General features: G+C 37.4%; 1 protein-coding gene across 2 annotated transcripts in view; it reads left to right on the top strand.

The window, feature by feature from the left end:
• The window catches only part of DIPK1A (divergent protein kinase domain 1A), a 97,320-nt gene that overhangs the window by 65,857 nt on the left and 15,759 nt on the right, over window positions 1–15,704 (top strand). The gene's annotated exons all lie outside the window — the stretch shown is intronic.

Raw genomic sequence — 15,704 nt, 5'->3', positions numbered from 1 at the left:
AAATATATAATACAGACTAGTATTGAGAACATTTTCATTACCAAGAGGGATTTTTATTTGTCAAATATACTTTAAGATTAATTTACTGTAATCAGATAGGGTTTTTAATATTTAGAGTATGAAAATGTTATGTACAGGCAACCTTTCCAGAATACATCTTTTGAATAAATGGAGTCATTCTTGAATACCAGAAATTTATCTAAAAAGCATATACTTTTTTTATTATTTAATTTCTATCCTAATGTTTGACTCTATCTTAGATCACTCTTATCAGTCTAAGATTTCTAGTGGTAATTATTGGTTCCATAATTAAAGGGTCTGGTACAAATATTGTCCCTTTTTCAGTACAATATCATGCATATATAAATCTGTAACATAACAATCTCACACTCAAGCACACCATATGACATTTTAGGTGAACCGTTCAAATTACAACTATAAATTATACACCCATATTATTACCCTACCAACCACACTCAAGCAGGCCTTACTTCTGACGGACCCTGTATTTTAAATGTTTGAGGATAAGTACATTTAACACCTTGTTTTCTGCTAATATATTCTGATATAAATATTATTTAAACATTTCTTCTGAGAATTATATTTTTGATAACAATGATGGTTGGGATTCCAATTATTAACTTTAAGATTCTATAATTATTGAGTGGTAACTCTTAACCCACGCCAGTGGTGCTAGGTGTGTGCATATAGCAGGGGACAAGGGATCCTGACCTTACAAACTTATATGGGAGAAGAAAATGAATAATTACAGTAAGGTAAGATAAGTATTATAATAACAACCATCATAGGAACATAAGACAGGGAGACCTGAGTTTTCCAAAATTCTAAGGAAATAAAAATCAATTTAACTCAAGGTACTCTATCAGGATTTTTAAAAAATTATTCTATAGAAGTATTAGGGCCTCTTAACTAGGCAAGGGGGAAATTACTAAATAATATAAGAAGTATAAACAGCAGGGGAATTAATTAGCAAAGGAGAGTCCAGATCAAGGTTCAAAGATATCAATCTTATGTCCATTCCAATTGGTCATTCTAGATCCTTGAGGAATTTTAAGATAGGAGGAACTTCTGGGGCCAGGCAATGTACTAGGGACTTTGCATGTCCATTAATACTTAACATAATACTATGAAAGTCCCTCCTCCCAAGCCCATTTTACAAATAAAGAAATGTGACTCAGAGAGAGAAGAATTTGCCTGTGATGGTGGAGCCAGAATTTGATCCTAATTCTGTCTCTATATAAAGCTCATATTCTCTCTGCTACCCTATGTCAGAAAAGACTGACAAAGGAAGCTAAAGTTTATTAAAGCTAACAAAAATCCCTATAAAACTCACCTTCAATGTAGAAGAAAGAAGCCCAAGTTATACTATCAACAATAATATCATATAAATAACCAAAACTATTTGAAATGTTTATTTCCCTTCTTCTAGACCACCTTTCTCAAACTAGGTGCCTAGGAACATATTACAAGGTATTTCATGGATAAAAGATGTCAAATGCCAAATATATATGAAAACAGGGGATTAAACAAAGGTAAATAGCTGACTTTACTGAAGATTTCTCAAAGTCTTTAATATACTAGTGTGCATTGTGCATCTCCAGAGAAAGCAAGTACCCTGAATTAGGAAAAATAGCCACCCTTACCACAACCCTCCCAGAAAGAAATATTAACATCATCTGGTGATGTTAGAACTACTGTTCTAACAAATTAAGCCAAGTGAAACAGATATTTTTTATCTTACATTAATACAATAACCTTCAAAACTCAGGCATATGTTGGTACATATTCTGTTATGAGTGAGTTATAGTACCTCATTATTTTCCTTTAATTGATAAGAAATAGAAGCAGAATGTAATTCTAGCTAATTTATTCCTTATATTAATAAAACTTGAAAATGATTAAAAAACTTTCTGAGCCTAAAACATCTTTTCTCTAAGGCTGGCTTTAAAATTAATATAGTCTATCTGCATTTGGGAATTATGTTTTTAAAACTTACCAAAACTAGTAGTACTAAGACAGTATATACTAGTATTACATGGGAATTGTTTGATTAGAACTATAAAGCAACCAGAAAAAAATATTTTTAAAGTATAAAATGAAAGCTTTTCAAAAAAATCTTCATCTGAGGATATGTTTATTGATTTTAGAGAGAGAGAAAGGGAGAGAGAGGGAGAGAGAAACATCAGTGTGAGCAGTGTGAGAGAGAGACATTGAATCGTTGCCCCCCATATGCACCCTGACCAGGAAATGGGCCCAATAGCTAAGGATGTGCCCTGACTGGGAATGGAACACGCAACCTTTTGCTATATGGGGCAACATGCCAATCAACTGAGCTACTCAGCCAGGACAATGAAAGCTTTTTTAAAAAAACACATATAAGCGGACTGTTGCAATTTAAATTTGTGTTTTTAAAGGGTCAACCGTAGTCTCCACCTTTTGGCTATTGTAAATTATGCTGCTATGAGCATTGGTGTACAAGTATGTGAGTCCCTGCTTTCAGTTCTTTTGCGTATATACCTAGAAGTGGAATTGCTGAATCAGACGGTAATTCTGTATTTAACTTTTTGAGGAACTTCCACATTGCTTTCCTAATTCTATTAAATACATTTCAATTCTCTATTGAAATTATCCATTGTTTTATTTATTTTTCTCCACCCTTTTTCTTGTTTACTTGAACATGAACATAGTTATTTTAAAATTCTTTTTTGATGACTCCAATATCTGGATCTGTTTCTGTTGTCCATGTTTATCTCATTTTTGGTCCTGTCATTCTGTGTTTGGCATGCCCTCCAATTTTTTACATAATGCCTCCAGATAGTTTCCCTTCCCTCTAGTAGGCAGTCATAATGGTAGCTGATCGTCTTAACCCAATCATGGACTATTCGGATTGGAGGCTGGATTGCACCTCTAGTAAAGCTCAAGCTGTTTTTGGCTCATCCTCATTCCAAGAACATAGCCCTCTAGGGATTTTAACTGAGAGCCTGGGAATTTATTGGGGTTTCTCCCTCTGGCAGGTTCATAACTCTAGTCTGCATCTTGTGAGACTGCCAAAACGTCTGCTCTACTTTTCAAAGGCTTTCCGATGAGATTTTTAGCCTCCCATTCTGTAAAGCCTCAGGATTTGGCACGTATCCCAACAGGATAACTGGCTGTATGTTTGAGGCTCCCTTAGTTTCCTATAAAAGCTTGCTGGTTTCTTATCCCCACAGCAGCTCTCTGCTAGTAGGAAGTACTGGTTCTCAGACCTCTGCTCATGCCCAGTATCAGCAAAATTCCCAAGGGAAAAAGAGGCTGCGAGTCAGCTCACCTCTCTGAGGTCCTTTTAACTTCACCTTTACCCCTGGGGTTCAGCCCTTCAGGGTCTCAGCCCAAAGCATGGTGTACCATGATCCCACGCTTGGTAGGGATTGAACTAGATTTTTATCTTTCATAATACTGTGTATTTCAGGTAATACATCTGAAGGCATTTGCAGTCACAAAATCTAGGTTCATCTCTCTTGAATCTTATCCTCTCCCAGGTCTTGATTAAGTAGTGTCTTGTTAGCTCTTTGAAGCTTTAATACATAACTTAAAATATTTTTTCTGCTTACTTCTTAGTTCTAATCAAATAATTCCTATGCAATATTAGTACTGTCTTAGTACTACTGACCTTACGATCAGTTTTGGTAAGTTTTAAGAACATAATTCCCAAATGCAGAAAAACTACACATTTTTTTAAATCCAGCCTTAGGGAAAAGATATACTTTAGGCTTAGGAAATGTTTTCATCATTTTCAAGTTTTAGAAAAATAAGCATTAAATTATACTAAAATTATGTTCTTCCATTTCTTATAAATTAAAGTGAACTTAAAGTCTCTAGAGGATTACTGTGACCTCCCCATTCAGAGCTTTGCCTCCAAGCTGAGGTCATTGTTTAGGAGTTAGGGATGACACGTGATCGACAGAGTGTAATGAATAGTCTATGTTTAAAAATCCTAGTCTGTCTCATCTTACATAGTTTCTTCTTCTCTGTGTATCTGTCTCTGTTTGTTTCCCTTTTTTTAGATATGTGTGTGAGGGGTAATATCTATTGCAGTGGTTAAGAGCATAAGCGTTGGAATAAAAGAGCTTCAGGTTTGAGTTCTACCTTTGCTGTTCCTTAGCTGTCCAAGCTTGGGCAAGTTATTTAGCTTCTGTAAAATGAAGATTAATGATGATATATGTTTCCTCAAGTGGTTGTAAGGATAAAATGAGTTCATGTATTAAAAGGTTAATAATACTGTACTGTATATCTGAAAGTTGCCAGAAGACTACATTTAAAAATTATCACAAGAAAAGAAAAATTTGTAACTGTATGGTGATGGATGTTAACTAAAGTTCTTGTGGTGATTACTTCACAATATAGTTGGTCCCCAACTTACAATGGTTCAATTTATGATTTTTCAACATTATGATTGTAAAGACAATGCTCGTCACAGATTACGAGGTAGTCAACACTTTATTAGCTTTTTGTTAGATGGTTTTTCCAACTCTAGGCTAATATAAATGTTCTGAGCACATTTAAGGTAGGTAGGGCTAAGCTATGATTTTCTGTAGGTTAGATGTATTAAATACATTTTTGATTTAATGATATTTTCAATTTGTAATGGGCTTATTGGGACGTAACGCCATCGTAAGTCAAGCAGCATCTGTATATACAAATACCAAACTTACTTGTATATACAAATATCAAATTATTATGTTGTATACCTTAAACTAATATAATGTTATATGTCAATTATATCTCAATTTTTTTAAAAAAGAGAGACTTACTACAAGGAATTGGCTTACTCAGTTGTGGGGGCTTCCTAGGCAAGTACAAAATCTGTAGGATAGGCTGTCAGGAAGGACAGGCTGGAACTCCTGGGCACGGGCTGAAGCTGCTAGCTGCAGATAGAACTTAGCAATCAGAGAAGCCTCAAGAGTTCTCTGAAGGCCATTCAACTAATTGAATCAGGCCCACACAGTCTATCTAGGAGAATCTCTCTTAAAGTCAATTGATTATGGACTTTAAACATCTCTACAAAACCTTCACAGCAATACCTAGATTATTGTTTGTTTTGTTAACTGGGGACTTCAGGGTAGCCAAGTTGACACATCCAGAGACCATCACATCAGGTTAAAATTACTCAGTTAGTACTATAGTTGTACTACAAAAATTCATAGAGAGAAGGCTTCAATGAATAGAGAGGTCACTGTGGGAAGAATAGTAGAGAAAGGCTCCAAAGAGAAGATAGAACTTCTGCAGGGTCTTATAAAATAGAAGGGATTTGGAAAGGCACTGAGGAGCATCTTTCACCTTTTAACTATAAATCCAGCTTGCCTCAACACTTTTATCTCAAAGAGCAAGATGCCGATTAATGTTAAATGTGAGAATTCCCAGAACCATGTATTAGTAGCCACTGAACTACAGCCTTGGTCATTGGGCGTTTTGGCTGCCTGTAAATTAATATATTTTCCTCTTTTGTCATTTTATTGTAAATTTAAAAAACAAATGTAAAATGTTGAACAAATCAGGTATGTATTTCATATAAATTATGAACTGTGTACTAGTCTCTTCTAGTAATCAAGTCTATTATAATTTCAACATTGGAAATCACTGTAGAATATTACTGTAATTTCCCTAAGATGTTCTCTGTAATCACTGGATAATTGTTATTAAAAGATGTTATAAGGTTAATAGGATTCTTAATTTAAGTCTCTAGGAAGCTAGGAGCCAAAATTGGGATTAATTTTGTACATTGTACATTGATTTGCAATTTGATTTCAAGTTTCTTATTTTCAATTTTTAATAAAAGTATGAAACTTCCCACTGTCATATCCGTTACTTAGAACTTGTTTCCAGTGAAGTGCATAATAGGCTTTTAAAACTTCCAAGAAGGGAAATGGAGTGGGGGTGGTACACCCTGGGAAGCCAGGGTTAACCTGTGAAAGTTGTTTAAGGGCAGCTCTCTAAAACTGGCCAACACTAATTAGATGTGCTTGGGAGGATTTTTTTTTTCAGTTGTGCTTCTCTCTCTCTCTCAACCAACCAAGCTAAATATAATGTTATACAATATACCTTATTGTACGGTACATTTTCTCTGATCTTAGAAATCTCTGATTCACTCACTGTTTAAGCAAGTCCTATTTGGAGCCTACAACAGCAACAATAGCAGCATCAATAGCAACAGTGGCAAGAACAGCAGAAGCTACAATAGTAACAGTAGCAGCAGCAACAGCAATAGTAGCAACTACAACAGCAACAGTAGCAGCAATAGCAACAGTAGCAAGAACAGCAGAAACTACAACAGTAACAATAGCAGCAGCAACAGTAGCAACAACAATGGAAACTACAATAACAGCAACAACAGCAGGAATGGCAGTGGTGACAGCAGCAGCAGCAGCAGCAGCAACAACAGCAGAAACAACAACGGTAGTGACAGCAGTAGCAACAGTAACAGAAACAATGGCAGCAAAAATAGCAACAACAGTAATAGCAGCAACAACAGTGACAATAACAACAGCAGAAATAACAAGAGCAGGAACAGCAGCAGTAACACAGCAGAAACAACAGAATTGACAGCAGCAAGGACAATAGGAACAACAGAAGCAACATGGCAGGAACTACAACAGCAGGAACAACAACCGTCACAGCAGCAGAAATGATAGAATTGAGAGCAGCAACAATAGAAACAACAGCAGCAACAAGAGTAGCCAGAAACAATATCCACAGTGACAAGAATGGTACAGCTGCAGCGACGACAGCAGCCACGTGGTTAACCGGTCCCAACGTGCAGCCCGGGTCTGGGCACCTCGCCTCCATCGGCCCACTTGTGATCCCAGCCCCGTGGGCTGAGGCGAGTGGCTGGGCCCGGCCCTGGCTGCCCAGGCCAGCACCTTGGCCCTCTTGCTTCCTGGCCGCCTGACTCAGGGAGAGCCCTGTGCTTACTCTGGCCTTGGCTTTTCTCAGTTGTTGAATGGAGTTAATGAAGATGCCTGCTCCGTAGAGTTGTTGCAGGACTGTGTGAGAAGGGCTTGGAAAGTACTAGTGGAGAGCACTTAGTAAATATTAGCTGCTCCCTATTTTACAGAAAAGGAAACAGTCTTAAAAGAGGAAATAAAGGATATATCAATAAAAAAATCATAATCATAAAGAAATTTTGCACAGTTTGACCCTGTAGTTTGCTGGGTTCTTTAAAAAAAGAAAAAAAGTGAGAGAGGGAGAAAGCATTTTTTTCTGTACAATTTTCAGGACAACAGTATTTAATATTGATATTTCTGCATGTTCCTCTATGATCAGAGTGAGATACTACCTGGGTACTAGGGAAGAATCACAGTGACATTCTAGTGGACTTTTGTGACTATTATATGACCCTGTGCTTTAAAATTGAAGCATTAAAAGAGGAAAGAACTTCTAAATTTTATTACAGTCTCTTTTATGATTTAATTTCTAGAGATGATGGTTTGTTGCTTAAAACAACTAGCTTAACATATACTAAATTTAATATATTTATTATAACCATGTTTTCTATTAGATAGCAATACATAGCTAATGATTTCATTTAACTTTGCATCTGCTTAGGATTAATTATTATTTGACTCCAGAGGTTCATTTTATTCCATTATCTTATATTTTTAAAATATATGGAACCAAATCCACTTGGTACATACTGTTTTTAAAGTACAAGCTTAATTTTTTCCTTCAAAGAAAAGTATAGTCTTCCTTTGTGCCAACTTGAGTTAGGTTACCAAGCTCTTCTTTTTCAATTTATAGAAAAATATTTACTGGACAAGTTTATTTCAAGTCTTAACAAACATACACTTTATTCTAAGGATAATCTTACTGGTTTAATTATAATAGCAGTTCTGGTGGCCTTCGTGTGTTATGCTGCGCTCATATCATGTGATGTTCACTGTGATCCTGAGACAAGTGGTATCATTGTAATCCTTTGCCGTCATTCCTGAGAAGCAATAAAGAGACTAAGGGTGAAAGCCAGTTTAGAAAAAACACGCCAGTAATCAAACACCATGTCATTTTAGTTCTGTGCTTAGTAACACTGTACTACAATCTGGAGGTATAGAGATAAGACATGTCCTGGCACTGAAGATGCTTATAGAGTAGTAAAGGATATGGAAAAATAAACAAGAAGCACATGATTGAGGCTGGAAGTAGTGTTGCTAGATTTAGTAAAAACAAAACAAAACAAAACAAAAAACAGGATCTTGGCTATTGTAAATAATGCTGCACTGAATGTGGGGGTGCATATATCTTTTCAAGTTAGTGTTTTCATTTTCTTTGGATAAATACCCACAAATAGAATTGTTGGATCATATGGTAGTTCTATCTTTAATTTCTTGAGGAATGCCCATACCATTTTCTATAGTACATCTTAATCATTTTTAAGTGTAAATATCAGTAGTGTTAAGTATATCCACATTGTATGTATCCAGTCTCCATAACTTTTTCATCTTGCAAAACTGAAACTCCATACCCTTTAAACAACTTCCCATTTCCCCTGACCCGAGGACCTAACATCTACCCTTCTCTTTTATGTTGTTATGAATTTGACTACCTTAGAGACCTTGGAAGCGGAATCATAGAGTATTTATTTTTTTGTGACTGGCTTATTTCACTTAGCGTAATAAACTGAAGTTTCATCCATATTGTAGCATGTGTCAGAATTTCCTTCCTTTGTAAAGCTGAATGATATTCCATTGTATGTATATACCACATTTTGTTTATCTACTCATCTATCGATGGACCCTGGGGTTGCTTCTACCTTTCGGTTGGGAAATTGTTTTAAGTTAACCTAATCCAGTTTGGTCGTGCATACTTCTTAGGTTCTATTTTGAAAGATAATGGCAGCCATGTCAAATGTTTGAGACAGGTATTAATACTTCCACACAACCAAATTACTAGGTTGTAATGAAAATGATTTCTGTTACACGCCGGCATTTATTCAGCACATTTATTTACAAGTAATCACAAAACACCGTATAATCAATCTGTAAACTCCTAAGTTCTAAGAAATTCTGTCATTTTAGCAGTTCTGTCAACTTGCAGGAAAGATTTCCTCAAGGCAGAAGCAATGATGCACCAGAGGCAAGCTTATTATTACCCTTACAATTAGCATCAGGGAACTAGAAATTCTGAACCAGTGATTCTCAGAAGGTTGTCCCTTTGACCAGCAGTGTTGGTGTCATCTGGTAACTTGTTACAAACGCAGATTTACAGCTCCCCCTAAAACCTAATGAGGCAGAAACACTGAGACTGATGTTCAGCTCTCTGTGTGAACAAGACCTCCAGGAGATCTGAAGCTCCCTAATGTCCGAGAACCTCTGTTGTACGATTAGCGCTGGTACCTCGCTGAAGATAAAGGTTATAGCTTCATCTGGTTCTTACACCCTTTTTGTGAAAGGGTAGGGCATATCTCATATTTTAGCCAATTCACATATCTTAAATACCTTTAGCTGCACCAATAATTTCTAACATTTGTCATGCTACTTAACAGGCCACATATTTCACCAATAAAAACCTAATTTGCTAAAAACAAATCTAAGAAATGGATTAATCTTGATCAAGATATGGAGCATGGGTTTCCTTATTACCTCATTAGAACTCTATCTGAGCACCTCTACAAGCCTGCATCCTGAGTAGGGTTATCAGAAGCACCTGGACTGTAAATTCACCTGCGCACTCACCACCAGCACCACCAGCACACCAGCACCACACTGTGTATGCTGATGAAATTTTAAAGTAAATTAGAGACACTATAACAGAAGGGAAGGAAAGGTGTGTGTGTGTGTGTGTGTGTGTGTGTGAGTGTGTGCATTGGGAGATGAAAAGAGAGAGTGCAACAAAAGCTGTTAATGGCTGAGCAAAAGAAGTCAGGAGAGAGGGAGGAAATGAGAAGGTGAGGATACAGTGAGAGTGCAGAGAATGGTGAAGATTTTAAATAGCTGATGTAGGGAAAGGATGCTGACTAGCGACTTGGAGAATTTTCAGGCACTGTTAAGAACCCAATTCTGCTGTTTTTTTCCTAGGTAAGGAGAAATTGATAAGATGGCCTCCAATACAATTTTTTTAGAACATTAATCTTAGAAAATTATTTAAAACCTAGTACTGTGCATCTGTTCGTTGTCAATGCTCCTGTGGTACAGCTTCCATTGTGTATGAAATTATTCTTTCATTTTAGGTGGGTTTTGTAAAATTTATCCAAAGAGCGCCATCTTCTGGTACTATGTACTATGTGCAAGCAAAGGAGAGTGTATAGTAAAATCTTGGTAATAATAAAAAATATCTCAGGGGTGGAAAAACCTTTAACATTGTCTGCTGAGCCTTATATTGTAAAGTTGAACATTCTTTATAATCTCTGTGTATTTTTAGTTAGAATATCAGATTACTAACAGAATATAGTTGTGTATGGCCCTGCCTGAAAACCAAAACAAAAACAGTATGTGGCTAACAATCCTTTTTATGCAAGCATGGGGGAAATTTGCTTTTGGTTCATGATGGAAGCCACAAGTGGAAGAGCCTGTTTTTTTGTGACTGCCTCTTTGATGCAGGCTTGGCTTGAGGCCTTTGCTCAAGACAAGAATGTGTTTCTTTTAGCTGAATGCCAGGTTTATCTTTACTGCTTGCCAGCTAACTGATAAGGAATAATATTACAGAAAAGTATTAATTTTATCCTCAGTGAGGTTTTAAAATAAGAATTACCATGCTCTTTATGGTGATTATTTAATAAACATTTACCAAATATTGTGTTATTTGGTAGAGGGGAAGGGGAAGTTCAAAGATGAATGTGATAGTGCCTCTGCCTTCAAGTCATGCTACTTTCTACCAGGGCAGGTAACATAACATAAATGATATTAGATTTGGGAATATAAGGAAAGGAGGGAGGAAGAATATAGGCTCAGGAAGGAAATACACAGCCTTAAGATTATTTGTTGGGAGATTGAACAAGACTGTGGAAAAGTCACATTTAAATCCCCACCTGGGCAAGATTTATGGATAAAGTGTTCCTCAAGATTCAGGAGCCAAACATCAGGACAGTTGAAGAGGTTAGCTATATTAGTCCTATCCCAGAAATTGTTCATAATAAATGCCTCATTTCTGGATAAACACTCAGAATGTACTTCATTCATCCATTCAGCAAGTGCTTTTTATATGCATTTGATTATATGTCAGACATTTGTGTAATGTCCTAAGGAAACAAAGATGCAAGTCCTGACCCTCCTTGGAGTTGCTTGTACAGAGGCAATGAGTGTGACCAGACCCCCTTAGAAGGAGCACTGGGGGCGGGTATCTGACCCAGCCATTGTTAAACCTGCCCTACACTTGCCTCTCCAAGAGATGTTAATTTTGGTTCTTTTACCTCTATGGTTAAAAGCATAAGCTCTGGAGCTAGATGTCTGGGTTAGTCAGACTTCAGCACCACCACTAATCTGTTCTGCTTCTTAACCTCTTTGTAACCTCTCTTGCCTCAGTTTGTTTATCAGTAAAATGGGAGACTGTAAAGATTAAAGTGATATATATATGAAAAGCTCTTAGAACAATGTTAACATAGAGAAAACAACATGACAAATACCAAGGTACCTAGCATCTCTTAACCTTTTACAATATTTGCTTCATTTTAAAAAGAAGAAAATCATTACAGCACAGATGAACTCTGTCTTCTCTGATAATCTCCTGCCTCCTCCCCAGGAATAACCACCATCATGCCATCATGTTTTCATCATTTCACTCTGTATATGGGTATATAAATAATATATAGTATTGCTGTGCGTATTCCTAAACTTAGTATGGTACTAAACTACACATATTCTGCAACATTTTCCATTTGAAATTGTTTTCAACACTGTTCTTTTTGATTTGTATAGGCCAAAATCTTTTAATTACTAAATAATATTTTACTGTATGACTATAGCACAATTTATTCAGCCATTCATTTTTTGGACATTTACATTGTTACCTTTTTATTGTTGTTTTACTTTATTTTATTTTTTCTTTATTTTTATTGTTGACACTATTGCAGATATCCCGATTTTTTTGTTTTATATTTTTATTTATAAATCATGTTTATTCTATTACAGTTGTCTCAATTTTTACCCCTTTACCCCCCTCCACCCATCCCACCCTCACCCCCACAGTCAGTTCCCACTCTGCTGTCCATGAACATACATGTTCTTTGTCTAGTCCCTTCCCCTTCTTTCCACCATTGTCCTCTTTCTCCATCCCCTCTTGTCACTTTCAGTCTGCTCCATGTTTCTGTGCCTGTGGTTTATTTTGTTCATTAGTTTATTTTATTGAATAGAGTCCACTTATAGGTGAGATCATATGGTATTTGTCTTTCATCAACTGGCTTGTTTCACTTAGCTTAATATTCTCCAGTTTCATCCAGGTTGTCGCAAAAGGTAGGCGTTCCATCTCTCTCTTTCTTTCTTTTTTAAATGCAGATGGATTTTATTCATTTTTTTAAATGTCAAAGTTAATTATAAAATATTTAAAAAATTTTAAATCCTTATAAAGTCTCAGCAATTAAACCAACATGACACCAGCACACAATAATCAAGTAGATCAATGAAATATAATGAGCATTCTAGAGATAAACGTATATATCTGATTAATAGATGTATGACTAAGTTGATATTTCAAATCAATGGGTAAAATAAGGCTTATTCAACAAATAAGGTGCATGGACCACTATTACTTGAAATAAAACAAATATAGAGCCCTATTTCACACATTATACAAGAAATATTCAGGTGGGTTAAAAATCAATATGTAGAATCTAAAGAGTTTTAGAGGAAGATAGAACTAATATTTTTCATGACCTGAAGTAAAATATTCAAACCCAGAAGCTATAAAGTAAATATTGAAATATGACTATATTCAACATTTAACTATATAGTAATATACATATAAAAAAAGTTAAAGGACCAGGAATAGAACAGAAAAGTATTTGCAACACATCTAAAACATGGTTAATAGGTTTTGGGGGTCTTTTTTAGGGAAAAATGTTCTACAAACCTTTAATCAATAAATGGATAAAGAATACCAAAAAGTCATTTAAAGCTTTTTTTAAAAAAATAATAGAAATAGGCAAGAAATATACTAAAACAGGTTTGGTTTCAACAAATAATGAACAATTAAAATAACATAATTGTCACAACCAGATTAATGAGTATTAAAAATATTGGTAATATCAAGTATTGGCAATTCTGAAAGGAACTGGGTATTCAGAGAAACTTTTTCTTCATCTTAAAGCAGTCCCTTTATCATATTTTGCAATGCTGGTTTGGTGGAGGTGTATTATTTTAGCCTTCTTTTGTCTGGGAAACTCCTTATTTTGCCTTCCATTTTAATTGAGAGCCTTGCTGGGAGAGCAGCCTTGGTTGCAGGACTTTGTTTTTCATGACTTGGAATATCTCTTGCCATTCGCTTCTGGCTTGCAGTGTTTGTGTTGAGAAGTCAGTTGAGAATACAGCTGATAGCTGTATCGGGGCTCCCTTGTATGTTACTACCTCTTTCTCCCTTGCTGCCTTTAGAATTCTGTTTGTCTTTGATATTTGCCATTTTAATGATGATATGTCTTGGAGTGGGCCTCATTGGGTTCCACTTGAATGGGACCCTCTGTGCCTCCTGGACTTGTGTGACTTTTTCTCTCCTCCAATTAGGGGAGTTTTTCCATCGTTACTTTTTTCAAATGGGTTCTCTATCCCTTGCTCCTCTTCTTCTCCTTCTGGTATCCCTATTATACGGATATTATTATGTTTCAGGTTGTCCTGCATTTTCCTCAATGCCTCTTCATTCTTTTTGAGTCTTTTTTCATTTTCTTGCTCTTTCTGGGAGCTTTTTTCTAACTCGTTCTCCAGCTCGCTGATTCGGTCCTCAGCTTCATCTAGCCTGCTTTTGATTCCTTCTACTGTGTTCTTCAGTTCAGAAATGGTATTCTTCATTTCCTCTTGTCTCTTATTGATAGTTTCTATGTCCTGGTTCATGCTGATAGAGTTGGCAGAAAGTCCCTCATAGTTTCCCTGTAGTTTGTAATTCTCTCTGAGCTGACTGAGCTTATTGAGCTTCCTTAGAACTGTTGTTTGGAACGCAGTATCTGATAGTTTACCTGCCTCTATTTCATTTAGTTCTCTTTGTGGGGATTCCTCCTTTCCCTTCAAGTGGGGCGTATTTCTTTGTCTTCCCATTATTTGTGAGACTCTTCTCTTTTGCTTCTGCTTCTTAAGTTGATCTGTTTTGATTCCCTGACTTTGTGGTGTGAACTTCTATGGTAGGAGACTACTGTTTTTACTTTCTGGATCTGCCTCTGATGATGTCAGATGTCGTCCCTGTCTGACCTTAGGCAGCCTGTTCAGGACTTCCAGGAATCTACTGTTTGTGGCTGTCTCCTTCAGCTGTTAATCTAGTCACTCTGCACTCAGCAGGCCACCTTAGACAGCTCAGGGCGCAGTGGAGTCCCTCCTAGGGGCCGGGTTATTGTGTCCTCTCACACTGTTGCTGTATGGGGGAGGAGTCTGCACTGGGATCCCGTCAGCTACCCTCTCCTTCCTCTCCCCAAAGCCTCTGTCCCCAGTCCCTCCTCAAGTGTCGCCAGACCTCTCTGTGCCCCATTTAGCCAGGGATCTACTGTCTGTGGCTGCTACTCTGCAATCAGCAGGCAGCTTAGACAGCACAGAGCGGGGTGGATTCCCACCTGGGGGCGGGGCTATTGGGTCCTTTGACACTGTGGCCACTCAGGGGGAGTGGTCTCTGCCTGAGCAAGATGACTGCTGCTGCATGAGGGATGAGTCAGCACTGAGATCCGGCCACCTACTCTCTCAGTTCTCTCCCCAAAGCCTCCTCCCCAGTCTCTCCTCAAGTGTCTCTAGCCCATTCTGCCCCCACATTTGCCGGAGACCAGGGTAAGTGGCTGCAAATAAAAATTTATGTTTTGGCCCTTTGAACAGTTCTTTGTGTCTCCATCCGCCTGTCTCTGGCAGACAGCAACCCTGCCGCTTTTTTCAGCTGGCTGTTTTCTGTGTACTTGTTGGGCTCTGGTGCTGTGGGCTAGAGAGCCTTGCTTTTGGTTTAGACCCCGCTCTTCTCAGGGGGATCCAACTGGCTGTTTCAATATCCTTCTGGTGCTGCTGTCCGTGGGCGCCCCGCCCGCCTTCTGAGATCTGTACCGCACTCGCTTACCAGTTAGATTGCACTAAAGCCGATTCTTTTGTCTCTGAGGTTACAAAGCTCCTCTCTTGCTTTGTTCAGTTGCTTGTTCCAGGTGATTTCTCCCCAATTTAGTTGTAATTCCAGGTTGGTCCTGGGAGGAAGTCAGTGTGACTTCCACTTACTCCTCCACCATCTTGATTCGCCACATGTCCCCATTTTTGTTACTTATTTTTCACTCTTACGGCAATCCTTTTTCACACCCTGAGGTCCTCCTAGACTGTATACTTTGACCTGGTATTTTTGGTCGCTGATTCAATTTTTTGTAATCCTCACCCAAGGATATGATCATTGATTTTAGAAAGGGAGAGAGAAAGAGAGAAACATTGATATAAGAAACAAAAATTTATCAGTCACATCCCTGATGTACCCCAACCGGGGATCGAACATGCAACTTAGGTATATGCCCTGACTGAGAATTGAACCTGCAGTCTTTTGGTGTTTGGAATGATGCTCCAACCAAC

Source organism: Pteronotus mesoamericanus, unplaced genomic scaffold (assembly GCF_021234165.1).
Source record: "Pteronotus mesoamericanus isolate MK-2021 breed Mesoamerican mustached bat unplaced genomic scaffold, CSHL_Meso_final scaffold_31, whole genome shotgun sequence".
NCBI classification, from domain to species: Eukaryota; Metazoa; Chordata; class Mammalia; order Chiroptera; family Mormoopidae; genus Pteronotus; species Pteronotus mesoamericanus.
Note: the sequence above shows the minus strand (reverse complement) of the source record. Positions and strands in the feature narration are given on the sequence as shown.